The sequence below is a fragment of the Coenobita brevimanus genome, chromosome 77, assembly GCF_032717465.1.
Source record: "Coenobita brevimanus isolate Jiangsu-jjx chromosome 77, ASM3271746v2, whole genome shotgun sequence".
NCBI lineage: Eukaryota > Metazoa > Arthropoda > Malacostraca > Decapoda > Coenobitidae > Coenobita > Coenobita brevimanus.
Window position 1 is genome coordinate 20,226,076 of NC_137030.1, and position 21,610 is coordinate 20,247,685.

The following is a 21,610-nucleotide window of genomic DNA, read 5'->3' on the forward strand; positions in this document are numbered from 1 at the left end:
CCTACAGACGACTTTGTTCAGTTCATGGGAGACCTAAAATCGTCAATGTCATCAGTTCAAGGATGCATTTGATTTCTACTACCAACAGACGATTCAGTTCAGTTTGAGACAGACTTCCAGTACTGTAAGGTGTCAATGAAGACCCCCTGCAGTTCGAAAAAGTAATCCCTAGTCTCAGCCGCGGACTATGAGTCCTGAGGACTGAGGCTAGTATTGCATAGAGGTTCTTAACTACATGCATACATACATGCATACGTACGTACATATATTCATATATACAAAAATACTTACGCTAATACAATAATGCCATATGTATCACAAACATTAAAGAAACGTTACCACTGCATTTTACATCAATCAAAGCCTGATAAACTTTCCTCATACTTCAGCCTTAATAGACTCCATGGAAATCCACCCAGACTACTCGTAGGCTGAGTAAGATAGTCTGGGGATATTTCATTAGGTATCCTCTTTTCCGTATAAAATCGTCTGAGGATAGCAAGAACAAAACAGGAAAAATGTCATCGGGATTGAGAGTTTAAAGGTTAAAATATAAGCTTGAATCATTTTAGCAGGAGGACTGTGTTTAATATTCTTTCCTCTAGGGTTTTAGGTTTTTCGTCTCTGTTTACCTTGCAATAAAGTCAAAAGCACAGCGAAAGCTCGAGATAGTCTTGGAGAGAGAAGGAACAAAATTGACCAACGTGGCAGAAACACACAAGATGAAGTCCATGTCTGTCTTATTCCTCTCTCTCTATCCCTCTTATTATCTCTTTTTCTTTCAGTTTCCCTCTCCTCTTCATTTTCCCTATCTTTCTATTGTTATCAGAAATTGTTGAATGTGTTTAGTGTCTATAGGATGGATAAAATAAAATGTGCTGGGATTCGTGAGTGACGTTAAGTAGGGATGGACTGTAGAAGAGTGTGCTGAGAAATTTTGGTTCCATTAAGAGAACGGCCTTCAGTAGGGTTGTAAAAATTATACATAGGCCTAAATGAATGAGCTGAGGGGTAGGTGGCAGTGGACAAGACCAGGAAGAAGGTGGATGGATATGGTAAGTGATTGTGTAAATAGTGAAGAGATGGATGTTAATTTAAAAAAAAAAAAATGAAGTGAATGAATGAAGTCTGTATGGAAATACTTATGACAACTTGTACCCTTTTTTTTTTTGAAAGGCAGTAGAATCATCTACACCCAAAGAGCATTATGCAACGCACCGATAGTTTTATGTGGAAAGTTTAAGCCAGTGAAGTAGAGTCGAAACTGTCGAGGTCTTGAGTAATAAGTAAATTCATATATTTTCCAATCTATTGCAAAGCATATTAATCAGGTCAGGGATGGCCTCAAACAAATCGCATTCACATCGACCTCTCCTACGCCATTTGACTGCCCTCCATCCAATTCACACACCCCTCTATCATATATCTTCCCACTTCATCTTTCCATCCAATCCCTGGTCCTCCATTTTCCGTCTCTCCATCCATCTCACACACATTCACTCCCCTAGTCAGTCTCTTATTCACTCTCCTCTCGACATGGGCAGACCATCCCAGAGTATCTCTCTTAACGCTTCGAATCATCCATGTCAACACCACGGCACTCTTTCACTTCCTCCTGTGTCTGTCTTTCCATGCAGCTTTATTTGCTCCTCTCAAATAACTCATTTCCACTGCTTTTACACTTGACTTATGTCCTTCCAACAGGGTCCAAGCATCACGTCCGTAATTTAGAGTGGGGATCACAATACTGTCATGCAGACTTTTTTTTGCTTCCATGCACACTTTCCTATTCCTTAACATTGGTTTCAGTGTATCAACCTTTTTTCTCTGCTGTACTCTTTTAAGCACTTCATCCTCTACACTTCCATCCATACTCATCACACTACGTAATTATCTGATTGCACTCACATACTCCATTTGCTCACCATCCAGCCTCATTGTACATGATGTGACTCAGTTCTTTCAAAGATCATTACTTTTATCGACATTCACTTTTAGACTCCGTTTCTTACATACGCTCTCAAACTCATTCAGCAAGCCTTGCATCTCACACTCATCTTCACTTAACAATACGGTGTCGTCAGGAAACAACAATATACAAAATTTCCAAACACTTCCCTCTTTCGTTAGAGTCGCCCCAACATACATTGCCCTAACTACCATCTTTTACCTCCGCCAGGAGGTATATGTTTGTGCCCGCGTTGGTTGGTTTGTCTTTGTCCGTCTGCCTGTTAGCAGGATTACTCAAAAAGTTTTGAACGGATTTTGCTGAAATTTTTTTGAGGGGTTGGGTATGGTCCAATGAACAATTTACTAGGTTTGGATTGTGAGCAGGAAATTTTTGTTTATTTGTTCACACCAACTCTAAAAGTTCTCAATGAATTTCAATGAAATTTTTTGGAAGGGTGAGTCATGGGCCAAGAATGAGCTGATTACATTTTTGGGCTAATGCGGATCCGGATCCGGATACTACAGGACAGAATCTCCAAAAGTTCTCAATGAATTTCAGTGAAAATTTGTGGAGGGAAGGGCCATGGGCCAAGGAAGAACTCTTTATGATTTGGGTCGGATTCGGATCCGGATCCTGAACCTACCACACAGTATCTCCAAAAAATTCACAATGAATTTCAAGAAAGAATTGTTTAAATTTGGGGGCGGATTCGGATCCGGATCCGGCATTGGCGGGGGTATGAGCTCTCTGAGTGCTTTCTAGTTTAAAAATTCATCCATTTCCAAATCTAACAACCACAGAGACATGCCACGTGTTCCATATCATTTGGCAATTTGTTGATAGTTCTCCTGCTTTTCTCCTTCACGGTTTCTGTTTCTGGATCCGTGTTCCCATTCGGTTCGACGGGATGTAACGCTGGTATGATGGATGGGAGGACGGAAGGATGAAATCTGTTAGTATCAACAACGGATACGCAGTATGGTGTGCATACCTGTTCAGACACTTTCAGAGATAGGCAGACGGAAGAGCAGAGACACCGGCATTCACACACACACACACACACACACACACACACACACACACACACACACACACTCACACAAGCTGTCCCTCAACCCCTCCTTCTCCTCCTATCACTACAACTTTAATTCTCCTCTTCTCCTTGTTTCCTTACCCCCTCCCCTCCTCTCTCTCTCTCTCTCTCTCTCTCTGTCCTTTGTATTCCTACTTCTCTTACCCTCCCCCTCTCACTTTCCCGCGTCTCCAACTTCTTCCTTGGTACAATAAAACTCCTTCCTTATTGTTCCTGCCGGTGGACATGCCTCAATTATTCCTTCGCCAACTTTTCACATGCAAGTTTCCAGCTTCCGTTTTTGCCTTTGCCTCTCGCGGGGAAGACGAGACGCGATGCCCTGCTAAGTACAATTCAGGACATGCCTAATTTTTCCTGCTTGCAATGTGGGTATTATGCAAACCATTGAACTTTCTGCTACAACCCTGTTTAGTTTTTGATGGTGTTGCAAAGTTTTGCATGTCTTGAGTTTTATCTTTAGGTAAGGTTGGAGGGGTGAGGGAGGGGGGAGAGGGCGTAAAGATTTCAGCTCGTGGGTGGAATGCCATATATTCCCTACCCCCCCTTTTTTTTTACATCTTGCCCATATAGTTATGCAATTCCTCTTATAAAACAAAATCCAGAGCCCCGTTTTCTTAATATAACTAACCTTTTCAGTCTGATGCTATATATTTATAATTTTCTTCTTGCTGTCTCCTGGTAATTTGATAAACTTTAGGGTAAACTGATCGAACTAGAATGGTTAGATATAACTTTAGTTAACTCTTTCATTTATATAGGCTTTCTGGGGATGAATAAAAGTGCGGAGGCAGCAAGAATGGACAATATTACGTCATCGAAAGAAAAAAAGTAATGGTGTGTGTTACCTCACGCCTATGGAAACAATAGTACTAATACTGATACTAATACTAATTGGAACATGAATTATAATACAATACACAAGAAACAGATGTAAGCTTAATGACGGACAAATTCCAGTACTTTTTCTTATTAAAACATTCAATTAATGTCTTTCATTTTCTTTTGCACATTGTAATTGCCATTTTAAATTCCTATTATATTTCCATTATTTATAAGTCCTCTGACAATATTTTATGACGTGAGTTATAACGATATACAGGGCAAAATTCTGATAAGATAACAATACAAAAGGGATCAGTACAGAGTATTTACTGAAAAAAGAAAAAGAAAAAAAGGAAGACTCAGATTTCTCTTTAGTTACTGTATATCATACTGTTTGGTGTTCAGGCCCGTACCTTAGGTGGGATAGGTGGCTTCGAAGCACCTTTTCCATTGCCATTTATTTTTCTTAGTTCACCAGTGCAATGTCTTATTTGCTGTTTAATTCAGTTTAATAACGACATAGATTGCATCGACAACACAGCCGGGTACTGAACTACAATGAGCAGAATACATAGCTAAGGAAGAGGTGCTGCGAAATTTCCAAAACAATGTACGACTCTGGAGCGTTCGAATACTTCCTTTCCGAGTTGGCTTTCTTGTTGCGGCATTTTTCTTTACATTTCCTTTTTTTTCCTCCCTCTCACCAAATTATATTTCGGTTAAGAAACACATTTTCACGTTATTTTTCCTTATATTTCTTCCGTTACTGAAATTTATAGAGATTTAAGGTGGACTTACCTACTGACGCATGAATTTTTGATATTGAGTATGTCTAAGGGCGACGCTGTTGGTTTGTTTCTCATTGACAATTTTCGGAAATGAGGTGTTTTCACCCCCGTCAACTTTAACTACTTTATTAGAGCCATGCCATACCATACAACACACCATACCACCCTCCTACATCATGCCAAACAAGATCACCTTCCCACACACACCATACCACCCTCCTACATCATGCCAAACAATATCACCTTCCCACACACACCATACCACCCTCCTACATCATGCCAAACAATATCACCTTCCCACACACACACCATACCACCCTCTTACATCATGCCAAACAATATCACCTTCCCACACACACTATACCACCCTCCTACATCATGCCAAACAAATCACCTTCCCACACACACCATACCAAAGCCATTACCAGAGGGGTCCAGAAGCTCTCATATCTACTGCTTTTGTAATTATTTTTCTTTTTGCGTATTCCTTAGTAGTGTGGCGCGCAACTATAGCCTTACATTTGCCTGTCGCTGCCTGCTGCCTCCACCTTAGCCACTTCAGCCCGAGAACGTAACTGAGCTTAGGAATGAGCCCTAGCAATGGAGGGGTTAGAAATTTCTCCCAAGGTCTAGAGAGAGTAAGAAATAACAGTAATCGTGCTTTTTTTCGTATTCTATTATGTTTCGAGGATTTTGGCCCTTATTCTCGTCTGGTAAGAATGATAGCTAGCACCCTTTCCTTAGCGATTTGTTTTTGAATATAGGTATATAATATTCTTTTCTACGTTATTTATACAGTGTATGGCGATACTGGAAGGATTTATGTAACTCAGAATAGGACAGTAACATGCAATAAACAAAATAAATCGTTTAGGAAAAGGTGTTAGGGAGCCTCATTAACCGACGAGGATACGAGCCTTTGTGACACATCTTACTTTGCGATTTACTGTCCATATTACACCTTATTATCCTTTTCTGTGCTATCGCTGAAAACTAATTCGGTATTAATACGACTTAAATAAAACGAGAGAATGTTCGTGCGCTGTATGGAAAGTAAATCGCTAAGAAGGAGGTGCTAACATGCCTCCAAGGCCTCCTAATGCGACCTGTTGTCCTGCTGCAAGAGTTGAGCGTACGCCATGAGACTGATGATGCGTATGATCACATATTTTTCTTTTTCTTACTTTTTTTATCATTTTCCTAACATACAATCTCCCCCGTCCCCCCTTTCCCACCCCATCTACCCCCAACTGTATTTTCTTTGCCTATCGTTGTCTGGCGCATAATGACACCCATGAACCTCTTTCTTGATTTTTTCTTGTCCTTTCCCTGTCGTGGTGGAACCTAGAACGACACCCATGGGACGTTTTCATTTGTGTGTGTGTGTGTGTGTGTGTGTGTGTGTGTGTGTGTGTGTGTGTAGCAGGTAGCGACACTCATTTAATTTTTGTGTCATGATCTTCAGCATAAAGAAACTATTACATTTTTTTTCCTCCATGATGGCGTAACAGGTAAAAACATCCATAAGATTTCTTTATCATTTTTTTTTCCTTTTTCCTCTTGGTGCAGTAATGATTTTTTTTTCTTGACTTCACTCCTTGTTTGTCGCTTTAATTTCTCTTTTCCGATCTGCTTTCCCTTTTTTGCATCATTACTTATCTCTTATAACTATTTTCAGGTGGCGTAGTATGTAGTGATCTCCCTGTGTTTTTCCCCCTTTGTCTTGATCCATTGTTCGCTTTGTTTTCCCTTTGCCGTGGTGGTGTAGCGAGTAACGACAAGTATTTGTTACACTGTCGCAGCCTTCCTACTCTCCCCTTCCTCGCCCGCTTTAAACCTGTTCAGCTCGAATAAAGATCAGAGTAAAGTACAATCTGTGTGTGTGTGTGTGTGTGTGTGTGTGTGATATTTTATTCTTACTGCTCTTTTGTTCTTTCTCCTGTATTGATATTGAACGTAACAACACCTGTGTATTTTTTTTTTCTTATAGATCTATCATATTTTTTGCCTTTTGTGTCCTCACTACTTTACCTTTATTTTTTGATCCGTTTATGTTTTCAGGCCTTTTACTTTATTTTCCATCTTTTTTTTCCTTATTTTTGTGTCGTGATCTTGTGTGTAAGGACATCAATGCAATCGCCATCACTTCCAAGTACTACAAAGGGCAATATGTTAGAGGTCTTAGGTGACATCAGTGTATTTGTTTACGTCTCATGTCGACTGTGTTGGATACCCCCTTTGCAATGGGCAGACCACAATAGACATAAAATGTTAACAGATACGTTGGTGCTATAAAAGACCTTCTTGCTTGCTTTTCTTCATCTCGTTGATTTAGATAAAATTTGCCTTCTTTAAAACAAACAGCCCCGATAGAAACATTAGGCCTGTTGCTGAGTGCTGTTCTTTCCAATGTTTGCTGTCCTTTGACCGTCATCATACCAGCTCATGTAGTATTTATAACCGAAAGTGATTCGGCTTCTCAAGCTGATAGTGGTCTGTGCCGTGCGAGGACGTCATTTACACGTTATTCTTACCGTTAACAAAGTTTATGCAGCTTAAGACATCAAAAAGTCTCTCCTGAGGTGCATTAGATCGTCGGATGATAATAGTAAAATGAACAAAAAATAAAAAAATAAAGGATCGTTTTGACATAATTAACCATACAAGATCTGCCCTCCATTTTTTTTTAAATTAAAGAAAAGTACGCATTACCCTCTTTTTCATTCTTCTTCTTGTGGTTCTATCCGTCACGTCCCGAGGTTTTCCGCACCTCCGACATCCCCCAGTCCCGAGGTATTTTCAAATTTTTTTTTTTTGGCTAAAACCTTCACTTTTGGTGAGAAACATCAAAAATTCATAGAGAAATCGCTCACCTGAGGTTTAAAGTGCCCAATCCAGGTAGGAGTTCCTCCTTACCTGAGTGGGTTTTCTAACATGCTGGCACCAAAGAAAACGAGTTCTATGGGAGGGTAACTATTTTATCCACTCATAAACGATATTTATTTATTTACTTGGTACGAATGTATATGTAGTATGACAGTATATTTGTTTTCAAGCAGTAATAAAGGCATTATAAGCATTGTTTCACTCACTAACTAATAACCATACCTGACCTATTTTTGCCACACTACCTGATCATTATTTCTGGTTGTTTCTTCTTCTAATGCTATGTAAACATTGTCCTCCACATTGTCATCGATTGGGGAATCACTCTGGCCCTGAATAACTTTACTAGCCAGGTCACTGGTAACAGGTCCTTTGCCAAGACAATGGCGTGAGGGGGGGAGGGGGGAGGTTATGCAGTGTAAGGCATTGTCCCTGCTTGGTATCTTGTACAGGAATAGAGGAAGGTGTCCCGTGTATACATACGAAAAATCACGAGCGAAAATTGAAAATTGTGCAAATTAGCGACCTTGCAATTGCACTACGTACTGGTACGTCGCCAGGACTGGCAAATGCAAATCGTTGCAACGTACCCATACGTCATCGGGACGGGGCGGGTTAACACCCATACGATTTTTTAATTGTTGATTTTCCTTTATATTTTGTTTTCCTTTTTTTCTTGTCACCGCCTCCCCCTGCATCCTATTGAACTCCATCACCGGAAGAAACATTAATATAATGAACCAGACGCCGTCGCACAGGAGGAGTTAATGCCATGAAGTAAGAATGTAATGTACGAGCTTGGCTATAATATACTTTCCCTCTTTCCCTTTTCCTTTTTCCGATTTTTTTCTTTGTGTTGTGGCTTAGCACGTAACAGAGCTTATGCGATCTTTTTTAATATTTTCTTCTTTTTGTCTTCACCTCTTCCTCCCCCTCCTCTCTCTCTCTCTCTCTCTCTCTCTCTCTCTCTCTTTCTGTGTGTGTGTGTGTGTGTGTGTGTGTGTGTGTAACGTTAATGAAGCTCCATGGCCTCTCAGCATCTCTCATACCAGTTTATTTCTCTATCTGGCACGTTAATATATCCTTGTAATGCTTTATATCCAATATCAGTCGGTTTTAGGGAGATTTAAAGAGCCATAGACCAGATTGTTAAAGTGAAAGATAAAGAATAAATCGCTAAAGAAGAGGTGTTAGAGAACCTACAAATCCATATCAGTGTTAAAGAGATATTAAGGGCAATGAAGAAAATAAGTTGAATTGTGTAAAATAAATCCTTAAGAACGACGTGTTTAAAAGCCTACTACTCTATGTCTACTAAAGTGATCTGAAAAGCTTAGACGAGAATATTAAGTTGAAAGAAACAAAATGTCTCTATGGAAGAGGTGCTGGAAAGCCTACAAATCTGCATCGGTAATAAAAAGAACTGAAAGGAATACAGAAGAATAGTACAGTGAAAGACACAAAACAAATGGCCAAGGAACAGGTGCTAGACAGCCTCCTACTCCAGCGAGACCCCCGGCCCATGGTCTTGTAAAGTAGGTAAGTAAAGTACTGTCGACCCTCATGCTTCTCCCTCCACGGACTTTGAAAATCACTTGTGGCGAATCCTCAGTAACCCAGACATGTGACACTGATGTATGGCCTAAGAAAGTCATCACTGTTGGTTGTTGCTGATTCACTACAATGATTTTCAAAGCCCGTGGAGAGGGAGGTAAGAGATGTTACAGGATTTTTGTTGTCGAGCGTACTGTGCCGGTATGAAAGGAAAGTTGTCACATCACTTCTTGGTGCGAGTGTACATTATCCTGTTGCCGCCTTCCCCAGCCCCTTTCCAGCTCAAGGAGGACCCAGCAGCATCCCAGGTTCTTACGAGCAAAGTTAAAACTACACAATAACCTCATTTTCCTGAATCACGGAGTTATGGAAAGTCAAGTTCCTTCGTAGAGCGCATTTACAAAGAGAAAACCCGGGAGAAAACTTATCGTGTCTGCATGTGGAAGTTGTGAGAGACATCAGAGGCAGGCAGGCGGGATGGGACGGAGGGAGGGAGAGCGAGGGAGGAAAAATAAGATGGCAAGGAGGGTGAAGCGATAGGGAAGAGGGACATAGGTTAAAAGGGGTGAGGGAGATGAAGGGTGAGAGTGAGAGGATGGGGGGTGGAGAGGAAGGCAGGAAAAGGAGGATGGGAAGAGGGAGAAAGTGGAAGAGAGAAGAGAAAGGAAGGTATGGAGGGGGAAAGTGTTAAAGGTGGAGAGAAAGAGTCTGGGGGAGGTAAGGAAAAGAGAAAGAGACAGGAAGGAGGAAGGGACGGAGAGAGAGGAGCAGAGGGGGAGGAAAAATGAGAGTAGAGAGGTAGGCAGGGAAGGAAGGAGAATGACAGTAGGAGACAAGGAGGAGAGAGAGGTACGGGGAGGGAGAAAGGAAGTTGGAAAGCTGGAGAGAGGTGAATAGGGAGGGAGCAGTGTAGGGAAAGGAAGAAGGAGACGTGGGAGAGAAAAGATGGAGGAGGAAGGGAGGGTGGTAGGGAGGGAGGGAGGAAGACACGGAGAGGGAGGGAAGAGACAGCAGTAGAGGAGAGTTGTACGAGGTATAGAGGGAGATAAACAGGCAAAATGAGAGGCAGAGAGGAAAGGACAGACTCATGAAGAGAGAGGGACACAGACAGAGAAATAGAAAGAGGGTACAAAAGATGAAGTGAAGAGGATGGTTGTGAGGCAGATAGAAAAAAAAAAAAAAAAAGAGGGGAGGAAGAGACTGAGAGGCGGTAGCGCAAGGAAAGGTAAGAGGAAGAGAGTGGGGAGAGGGAAAGAGGGAGTGAGGCAACGAGAGAGGAGGGAGGGATACATTCATAGAGGAAGAGACAAAAGCGTGTGGAGAGAGAGGACGAAAAAGGTAGGTAAGGTGAGAGGAAAAGAGGAGTGAAAGAGTCTGGAGAGGTAAAGAAAAAGTGAAGCAGGAGGGAAGCAGAGGAAAGGGAGACAGAAAGAACTAGTAGTTGAGGTAAGATGAGCGATGGAGGGAAGACGAGGCAAGTAGGAGGGAGGGAGAGAGAGGAAGGGAGGCAAGGGGAGATGAAGGAAGAGAGCGAAAAGATAAGAGAGAAGAGGTAGAAAATTGAATCGCTGGTTTCTCAAATTTCCTTCCTCTGTAAAAAGGAATAAGATAGATGATTAAAAGGGAGAAGCGTAACACAGAACACAAGCAAAGGCATCTTGCAGTCAAACAATACAAAGAGAAAAGGACACCTCAGATCACTGACATTGAAAGTTTCGTATAGGTCTTTACAGCATCAAATAAGATAAAATTATGACAAGACGACTTCTCATTACACTGGCTTGCTGTATTCCGTCCAGGTCCCTCTCATGCAGTAGCAGAAATACAGAATATCAAAATACTGCAGTTTAGACCATATATGAAATAGTAGTTGAAATGAAATATAAAACTAAACATTTCCCAGTTCGCTGGGATTCAAATTTCACTCCAGATGCTGTAATCACGGATCAGCAGGAAGAAATAACACTAAAAAGGGACGGCTGTTTCAGTTGAGTGAATTTACATCATTCCCTCCAGTAAAAAAAAAAAAAAAAAAAAAAAAAAAAAAAAAACTCCTTCACTTGGTTTACAAAATTCTCTCCACGTGTCGTCTTCGCCGTGGCCTCCTTCACGTCCCAAAGGAAACTGCAGTAGTGATTTATTCTCGGCTCTTACGAGGAACCTTATGATCCCTGCCTCTTTCTTGCTCCTGCCTGCTCCATTGCCGACCCCTCTGCCTCCTCTTATCCTTGCCTCCTTCCCTACCTACCCCTCTGCCTCCTCTTATCCTTGCCTCCCTCCCTACCTACCCCTCTGCCTCCTCTTATCCTTGCCTCCCTCCCTACCTACCCCTCTGATTCCTCTTACCCTTACCCTTCTCTTTACCTACTCCTGTGGCTCATCTTGTCCTTGTCCCCTTCCTTACCTACCCCTCTGCCTCCTCTTACCCTTGCCTCCGTCCTTATCTATCTACCCCTCTGCCACCTCTTATCCTTGTCTCCCTCCCAACCTACCCCTGTGCCACCTCTTATCCTTGCCTTCCTCCCTATCTACCTCCCTGCTATATCTCATCCTTGCTTCTTTCCCTACCTACCTCTCTGCTACCCCTTTTCTTAGCCTTCCTCCCTACCCAGCCCTCTGCCATCTCTTATCCTTGCGCTCTTCCCTACCTACCCCTCTGCCACCTCTGATCCTTGACTCCTTCCCTGCCTCTCTCCTTGACTGTCTTCTGTTACCCCTTATTCTTCCGTCCCTCTCTGCCTTCTCCCTAAGTCTCCCTCTTCGTATAAATCTCTCTCTCTCTCTCTCCTTGTCCATGTCTGTCCTAGTGCCTTCATCTCTCCCTAAGTGTCTCTTCCTGCCTGCTTCTCTGCCACCTTTCACCTCTGCCCTCTTTCCTGCCTCATTTTTTGTGGGTCCTTACAAGGGATCTTATGAACCAAGCAGTTTCCTTGTGCCTAACGGTTTTAGATTCTACCCGTCTGTCTGCATAACTACCTGTCTCCCTGACTCTGTCCTCCTGCCTGCCTCCCTGCCCTTTTCTTGCTCTTGCCAGTATTACTGCTGCCTGCCTTTCTCCCTGCCTGCCTCTCACCCTGCCCCTCTGCCTTCCTGCTTTTCCTCTCTCCTACTTACTCCTCTGCTTACATCCTTGCCACGTCTCTTTCGTCGCCGCCCTCTTCAGGTCCCAAGGGAAGCTCAGGTGTAATTTATTCTGGAGCATTACGATGGACCTTATGACCAAAAGAGTCCTTGATATTGTGCCTTCCTGCCTTACTATCTACCTTTCTGCCTTCTACCTCTTACCCTGCTTACCTCCTTTCCTGCCTGCTTGTCTGCCTCATTGCCTTCATTTATCCCTACTTATGTCTGCCTAACTTACTGATTACTAACCTCTCCCTATGTCCTTCTCACTGCCGGTCTGCCTCCCTTCCTACCCACTCTCTCTGCATTTCTCTGTCGTTTCCTCTAATTCCCTTTAAGTCCCTGCCTATCTGCCTGCCATCCCCTGTAATTGCACTTCCTCTTGCCTCTCTTCCTGCCTGCCTTACTGGCTCCCCATGCCTACCTCTTTCTATACCTACCTCTCGAACTCTCCTCCTATATAGTTGGATAAATTTCTTCCTGTCTTCCTCCCCCTCCCGCCTAACACTCGGCCCCTCTCTCTCCTCCTACCTGATCCCTGCCTTCCTCCCAGACTGTCGCTCTTGCTATCCCTCTTCCTGCTACCTCTTAGCCCAACCAACCTCTCTGCCCTTTTCCGGTGTGGAGGAAGCAAGCTGGAGAAAATGTCATTGAATCGGAGGGTTGATAATGAAAAGATATACGTCCTCATGCTGAAAGGGTTAACCACGTAAAACTGCACCATCTTGGGTTAAAATAGCACTTCTAGAAATTACCTGTACTTGCGGTCGACGGGTCTGCTTGGCCAGGCTGATCGGGGTAAAGTAAAAACCACAACAACCTACTTGTGCAAGTGGGTAGTGGATCTGTTACCTTATTATGATGATCTATATTTGCTTTATCTCCATCTGACTTTATTAATCCCAGCAATCCAGAGACCTATATTTCCTTTTATTTCTTCTATTCTAGTAGGATTAAGGTGCTCTAGCCACATGTGGCCTGTAAGGGTTTACATGCTATGGACTGTTGGAGTTTATTGCTCACATAATGCCACCCAGGGGAAGCACAACTGGCCACTCCCACTTTCACCCTAAATGTTGGGACTAAGTAGCCTAGCCCGGGCCCCCAGCGCATTTGAGAGACAATAAAAGAGAGGACAGTGATGATGATTACCTCCAGACAACTGCTTCCCCCAACTCAGAAGCGTTGACCTGGATCTTATTCACACAATGAATTAGCTAACTGAGAAGACCACGGAACATGCTAAATCTCTTTGATTAGCGTTTGTGGACTATGATAAGGCCCATGAGTCGGTAGAACATACAGCAACTTTTAACTCAGTATATGGTCAGGGAAAAAAGATACATATTATTAGGGTCCTCCAAAGCACCTATGGAAAGTTAATGTAACAATAAGGTTAATGGAAAAAAAATACAAAGATCGAGACCGAAAGGGGTGAGGCAGACAATTCATGAAGGTGTTTGCAGAAATTTCAGAAGATGATTTTGATTAGCACTGTTAGAATGATCAATATGGAAAAAACTCTAATATGAACTAAGAACATTTGACCCGTTTAAATATTATAGATGATATTTTTCTGATAAAAAAAGAAATAAATAAATAAAAACTGCTGAATAGTCTCAGTATAGTTTTGAGTAGGTTCGGTGATGGACAGGGGTTACACTAATAGCTATTCACTGTTATTGTTTTACGCCCAGAGTTGTCATAAAAATGAATGATAAAATTCTTGAAAGTTGTGGTTCAAGTATGCTCTGACAGAATGCCACATTATGTTTTATATATATATATATATATATATATATATATATATATATATATATATATATATATATATTGTTACATAGCCTATGATTTCATCATCCTTTGTGTAATTTTAACGCACAGTATGCTGCATGTTTGACCACGAGCGTGTTCTGCTTTAGTCCCCCCTTCTACGGTTATAGTAGAGTAAGTCGTCCTTTCTGTTGTTCAGAGCAGGATTGTCAACTCTTTGTCCCCATGGCTTCATTTGCGCGTCCTTCGTACAAGTTGTATCAAGCTCTGCCGGCCCCTATATAATGAGCTCAGTCTCTGCATCATCGCCATTTAGATCTGCTCCTCATTTTGTTCACATCTCTGTCCTCCCCTGTACAGTTGTTATTATTGTGAGTGCTCAGGAAGTCTCCAGCCATCTAGCAGCTGTGTGTAATTTGAGTATAACTGTTGTTGCATTTTTTCTTGTACTGTGTAGCATAAGGTTGATTCTTAGCCCTAGTAAGGTTTTTGTAATTTATGTAAGGTTCTTATCGTCAGCCATCATTAATAATATTTTGTATCTGTAATAATATATCTGGCATTCACTGAGTATTATCTGGTATCTCATTTTAACAGGGCTGACTTAGATAAATTTACTCATGCTAATTTCGTGTTAATAGAGGCTATTGCAGTTAACCATATATTTAACCTGTTTTTTGCCATTACATTATCCTTATGAGTCCTGAATGTTTTGTTGTTAGTTTGAGCATTAAACTTTAACTTGTAATTTTACCTAACTCTTTTGTTTTGAACCTGGAACACTACGGGACAGTAGTGACTCTTAGTATTCTCACTTAATGTGTACATTATCTTTCTCTGTTCCGTAACATAAATTTGGCGACCTCTTATCAAGATATTCAGGATAATATCATAAGGATATTGTTTGATATTTTGTGACTGTGATTTATTCATGATGTCTACTATTTCTACACTTGATGAAGCCAAAGATTTTTTGTCAAATGTGAAAACAGTGTGTGATGTAGAAAACAGAACAAAGAATGAACTTAAGCTTGTTGCTCAACAATTGGGAATTGCAGTTCACTCTCATCATTCTAAAGATCAAATTGTTGGCATGATTAATAAGAGCTTGTTTAATGTAACTCCTCCAAATGAGCAAACGTAGATAGAAATAGCTAAGTTACAGCTAGCCCCGCAGGAGGCTCGTGTTAAGGAGGCTGAATTTCAAGCAAATGCTAAGGAGGCTGAATCTCAGGCTCTGATTCAGGAGGCACAGATACAGGCTCAGGCACAAATTGAACTAGCTAGGATTCAGGCAGACCATAAGTATCGCATGAAACAAGGTGGAACTGGATCATCTAGCTCTGATGATTTTGATGTGGCTAAAAATGTTAAACTTGTCCCTCCTTTTAATGAATCTGATTAACAAAATATTTTCAGTTGTTTGAGAGGGTAGCTACAGGTTTTAATTGGCCCAAAAAATATTGGCCAGTACTCCTTCAAACTGTTCTCACCGGTAAAGCTCAAGTAACTTATGCATCTTTGCCTCAGGATCCATCTGATAATTATGATGTAAAGAGCTTGATTCTTAAGGCCTATGAGCTTGTTCCTGAAGCCTATAGAGTAAAATTTAGGACAACTTATAAGGAAGATAAGCAATCCCATGTTGAGTATGCAAAAATCAAAGAAGATCTGTTAGAGCAGTGGTTAAATTCTAAGAATGTGGATTCTGATTTTGGTAAATTTAAGGAGATGATTTTGCTGGAGGACTTCAAGAGGTGTGTTAATAAAGATGTAAGCCTATATCTTGATGAGAGAAGAATAGATAATTTGTCTGATGCTGCAGTTTTAGCTGATGAATATGTTCTCACTCACAGGAGATATTCTAGAGAAAAAGGGAAAGCTGAGAGTAAGTACGTTGCCTCTACTCAGAGTACAGGTAACAGGAAAGAGAATAAAGATGATGTTTCTCAGGAAGTAAATACCAGCTTCACCTCTAGATTTCAGAAAAGTAAATGTACTTATTGTAGTAAGCTTGGTCATACTACGGAGAAATGTTTCAGGAGACAGCGTGATGTGAACAAAAAGAAGTCTTTAAATATTCAGTCAATTGGTCTAGTGTCCACCCTTGAGAGTTCCCAGAATTCTTTAACTGAGTTAACTGAACCTGCTTTGAGGGGTAACTTAAATTCTCATGATGGAGCTCCTCTTTTGAGCAGTAACGTGGGTGACACTCTCAAGAGTTCATGTGCTAATTTCCTGTCTGATGGTTTTGTCAGTCTTCTGGACAGTAATGACAGGAAATCAGTTCAAATATATCGTGATACAGGTGCTTGCCAATCCCTTATGCTGACCAGTGTTCTAGGCTCTAATGTTAATTCCTCTGATGAAACTGTAATCTTACAAGGCGTAGGGAATAATTACTTCTCTGTCCCTCTGTGCAGAGTGAATTTAGAGTCTGGTTTTGTTAATGGTTCCGTTATGGTTGGGTTGGTTGAGACACTCCCAATGTCAGGTGTAACTTTCTTACTTGGAAATGATATTGGTGGAAGTCAAGTGTGTCCAGCTCCTCAGTTGTCTAGTGAGCCAGTGGCTGCGACCCAGGATTGTGATGTCCCTGATGTGTTCCCTGCATGTGCTGTCACTAGGGCTAAGTCTGAAGTTACTGGTGATTTAGAGGATGATGATGATGATGATGTTATCCTAGCTGACACTTTTCTTGCTAATTTGGACCACTCACCAGATGAGGCAGTACCACGTAGTGTTGATAATTTGTCTCTTCAAGAGTTGGTTGAGTTGCAGGTTGCTGACCCTGAGTTGAAAGGTCTTGCTAACTCTGCTTGCAGTGAGGAAGAGTCAGCTGGTGCTTCTACTTGTTATTATATAAAGTCAGGAGTACTTATGAGGAAGTGGAGACCCCCAACAGCATCAGCCGACTGTGAATGGGAGGTTGTACATCAAGTTGTCATCCCTCGTGTTTGTAGGCAGGATATCATTAGAGTGGCTCATGATTCCAGTTTGGCAGGACGCCTTGGAGTGAGGAAGACTGTGGCACGCATTTTGAAACACTTCTACTGGCCAGGTATCTTCAGGGATGTTTCATGGTATTGTAAGTCTTGTCACACCTGTCAAGTTGTGGGGAAGTGTAATCAGACCGAAAAGGTTGCACCTCTAGTTCTCATTCCTCCTTTTGAGGCGTCTTTCACCCGTGTGTTGGTGGATATTGTGGGCCCTCTTCCTAAGACTTCTTCAGGATTTTCTTATGTGTTGACCCTGATTGATATGGTTACTCGTTATCCTGAAGCCATTCCACTTAGAATATCTCAGCAAAGAACGTGGTTAAGGAAATGCTAGGGTTCTTCACAAAGTTTGGTCTGCCCAAGGAGGTACAGTCAGACCGGGGAAGTGATTTCATGTCAAACGTTTTCAAGCAGTCTCTGAAAGAGTTGGGCATCACCCAGATCACGTCTTCAGCTTACCATCCCCAGACCCAAGGAGCATTGGAGAGATATCATCAAACACTCAAATCGATGCTCAAGAAATACTGTTTGGAACATCAGAAAGACTGGGATAAATGTCTTCCATTCGTTGTGTTTGCTGCAAGAGAATCTCCAAATGAATCACTGGGCTTCTCACCTTTTGAACTACTGTTTGGCCATGAAGTAAGAGGACCCCTTAAGTTACTCAAGGAATGCTGGCTGTCAGAGGAAGATGACGTCAACCTGCTGGAGTATGTGATGAAGTTCAAAGAACGGCTGTCCACTGCTTTACAGCTGGCGAGAGAGAATTTAGGAGCTGCTCAGGAGAAGATGAAGACTTGGTATGATAAGAAGTCCAGGTTACGCCACTTTCAGCCAGGAGATCAGGTTTTGATTCTGCTACCAGTTCATGGGCAACCTCTTCAAGCCAAGTTTAGTGGTCCTTATTTCGTGGAGAAGAAACTCAGTGATATCAACTATGTCATCGCCACACCAGATCGTAGAAAGAACAAGCAACTTTGTCACATCAACATGATAAAGTTATATCACAGGCGGGATGAAAATAACCCAGTCTGCAATGTAGCTGTTCCACCCGAGTCTGCAAGTGAAGCTCTCCCATGCAGTATGAGCCTGAGCGATAGTTTGGGGAAGAATCCTGATATCATGAATGATCTCCAGACTTAGCTTTCTCATCTACCTCCCGAGGAAAGGCAGGAGTTTTCGGCATTACTGCAGGAGTACCCGCAAGTGTTCCGTGCCACTCCAGGAAGAACCACTGTGTTGATGCATGATGTCGATGTTGGAGACGCAAAGCCAATTAAACTGCCTCCTTACCGTGTGAACCCAGTGAAAGTTCCTCTCATCCAGAAGGAGCTTGGCTACCTGTTGGACCACAAGATGATTGAGCCCTGTCAGAGCGAGTGGAGTTCTCCTGTCACTCTGGTCCCTAAGCCGGGTGGGTCACAGCGGCTTTGCATCGACTACAGACATGTTAATCAGATAACCAAAACAGACACTTACCCTCTCCCTCGCGTGGAAGATTGCATAGACAAGATCGGAAAGGCTAGGTACATAAGTAAGTTTGATTTGTTAAAGGGATACTGGCAAGTACCTATGACTGAATGTGCAAGGGAGATCTCATGTTTTGTAACACTAGGAAAGACTTTTGCATGTTCGGTAATGCCATATGGTATGAAGAATGCACCAGCCACATTTCAGAAGCTCATGAATGTTGTAACAGAGGGTTTGGCAGGGTGTGTTGTTTATATTGATGATGTATTAATCTTCAGTGACAACTGGAAAGATCACCTATGCCATGTCAGTAAATTTCTTGAGCGTTTGGTTCATGCTAATCTTGTAGCTAATTTATCAAAGTGTGAGTTTGGTCAAGCTAAAGTTCAGTACCTTGGGTATGTAATTGGTGATGGACATGTTGCACCACCAGGAGCTAAGGTTCAGGTTATAAGTGATCTTCCCAGACCTAAAAGTAGGAAAGAGCTACAAAGATTTTTGGGAATGGTAGGTTATTACAGGAGATTTGTTCTTAACTTTTCAATTCTTGTATCACCACTTACAGACCTACTGAAAAAGGGAGTTAAATTTGTCTGGACCGATAACTGTGAATCCTCTTTCAGCAAAGTTAAAGCTATCCTATTAAGTCAGCCAGTGCTCGCTACTCCAAATTTTGCTAAGCCTTTTAAGATGGCTGTTGACGCAAGTGATACAGGAGCTGGGGCTGTTTTGCTGCAAGAGGATGATCAGGGTATTGAACACCTTGTATCTTACTACAGTAAGAAGTTCACTCCACCTCAAAAGAACTACTCAACTATTGAGAAAGCTTTTGGCCTTGATTTTGGGTTTACAGCATTTTTCATTTTATTTGTGTTCTGGTTTTGACCCCATAGTCATTTATACCGATCATAACCCACTGAAATTCCTTAGTAAGTTTAAAGATAAAAATCAGAGATTGACAAGATGGAGTCTACTTCTTCAGGAGTATTCATTAGACATACAACATGTCAAGGGGAAAGAAAATGTTATTGCAGGTTGCTTATCTAGACTTTAGACAGATTGTTTTAGAGTAATAAGAAATTTCCTTTGTAAATTTCTTTTTCTTTGTGGGGAGATGCTACATAGCCTATGATTTCATCATCCTTTGTGTAATTTTAACGCACAGTATGCTGCATGTTTGATCACGAGCGTGTTCTGACTCAGTCCCCCCTTCTACCGTTATAGTAGAGTAAGTCGTCCTTTCCGTTGTTCAGAGCAGGATTGTCAACTCTTTGTCCCCATGGCTTCATTTGCGCGTCCTTCTTACAAGTTGTATCAAGCTCTGCCGGCCCCTATATAATGAGCTCAGTCTCTGCATCATCGCCACTTAGATCTGCTCCTCATTTTGTTCACATCTCTGTCCTCCCCTGTACAGTTGTTATTATTGTGAGTGCTCAGGAAGTCTCCAGCCATCTAGCAGCTGTGTGTAATTTGAGTATAACTGTTGTTGCATTTTTTCTTGTACTGTGTAGCATAAGGTTGATTCTTAGGCCTAGTAAGGTTTTTGTAATTTATGTAAGGTTCTTATTGTCAGCCATCATTAATAATATTTTGTATCTGTAATAATATATCTGGCATTCACTGAGTATTATCTGGTATCTCATTTTAACAGGGCTGACTTAGATAAATTTACTCATGCTAATTTCGTGTTAATAGAGGCTATTGCAGTTAACCATATATTTAACCTGTTTTTTGCCATTACATTATCCTTATGAGTCCTGAATGTTTTGTTGTTAGTTTGAGCATTAAACTTTAACTTGTAATTTTACCTAACTCTTTTGTTTTGAACCTGGAACTTTACGGGACAGTAGTGACTCTTAGTATTCTCACTTAATGTGTATACATTATCTTTCTCTGTTCCGTAACAATATATATATATATATATATATATATATATATATATATATATATATATATATATATATATGATTACTTATGAGTGTGTTGTCCCTGATGATTGGCTGAAGAGTGTAATTGTAAATGTGTATAAAGGGAAGGGTGACGCTCTGGAAAGAGGAAATTATAGAGGTATAAAGCTTTTAGATAAGAAAATGAAGGAAATGGAGAGAGTTTTTGAAGGTATGATTAGAGAAAGAGTGAATATTGATGAGATGCAGTTTGGGTTTATGCCAGGTAGGGGGACCACTGATGCCATATTCGTTGTTCGACAGCTTCAGGAAAAATATATTGGTAAGAAAAGGTGTCTGTATTTTGTTTTATTGATTTGGAAAACGCCTTTGTCAGAGTCCCTAGAGAGGTGGTGAAGTGGGCAATGAGAAAGCTTGGCTTGGAGGAGTGCCTGGGTAGGGTGGTTATGGCTATGTATGTGGGTGCTCGCACCCAGGTAAAAGTGAATGGAGATTTGAGTGATGAGTTTTCCTTGAACGTTGGTGTGCATCAGGGGTCAGTTTTGAGTCCCATGTTGTTTATCATGGTACTTGAAGCCCTCTCACGTGACTCCAGAAATGGACTCCCGTGGTATATGTTGTATGCTGATAATTTGGTGTTGACTGCGGAGAACGAAATGGAGGAGGAGGAAAGATTTAGGAAGTGGAGAGATGGTATGGGGCAATAGGGCTTAAGGGTAAATGCAGATAAAAAACAAAAATGATGATATCTAGGGTTGTTAACGATACTGTCAAAGACGAGGGAGAGTGGCCATGTGCAGTTTGCCACAAGGGTGTGGAAAGTAATTCCATTTTGTGCGATGTTGTGATAAATGGATGCACAAGAGATGTAGTGGTATCAGAGGTAGACTGTGAGAGCCTAATGCTGATTATATTTGTACGACGTATCAGGGAGAGCAGGTGGAGATTGTCAGGCATGAAAGGACTGAACTTGCTGGTGAATCTCTTGAGTGTGCGGAAGTTTTGTTATTTGGGAGACATGTTGTGTGCTGGAGGTAAGGCTGGAGCTAGCCCTGTGACTGAGGTGAGAAGTGGTTGGAAGAAGTTCAGGGAGCTGTTGCCTCTCCTGACATTGAGAGGACTCTCCCTACGTGCTATGGGATCTTTGTATGCAGCATGTGTTAGGAGTGTAATGTTGTATGGTAGTGAGACCTGGGCAGAAAAGGAGGAGGATATTTGCAGGCTCAGATGTACAGAAATGACAA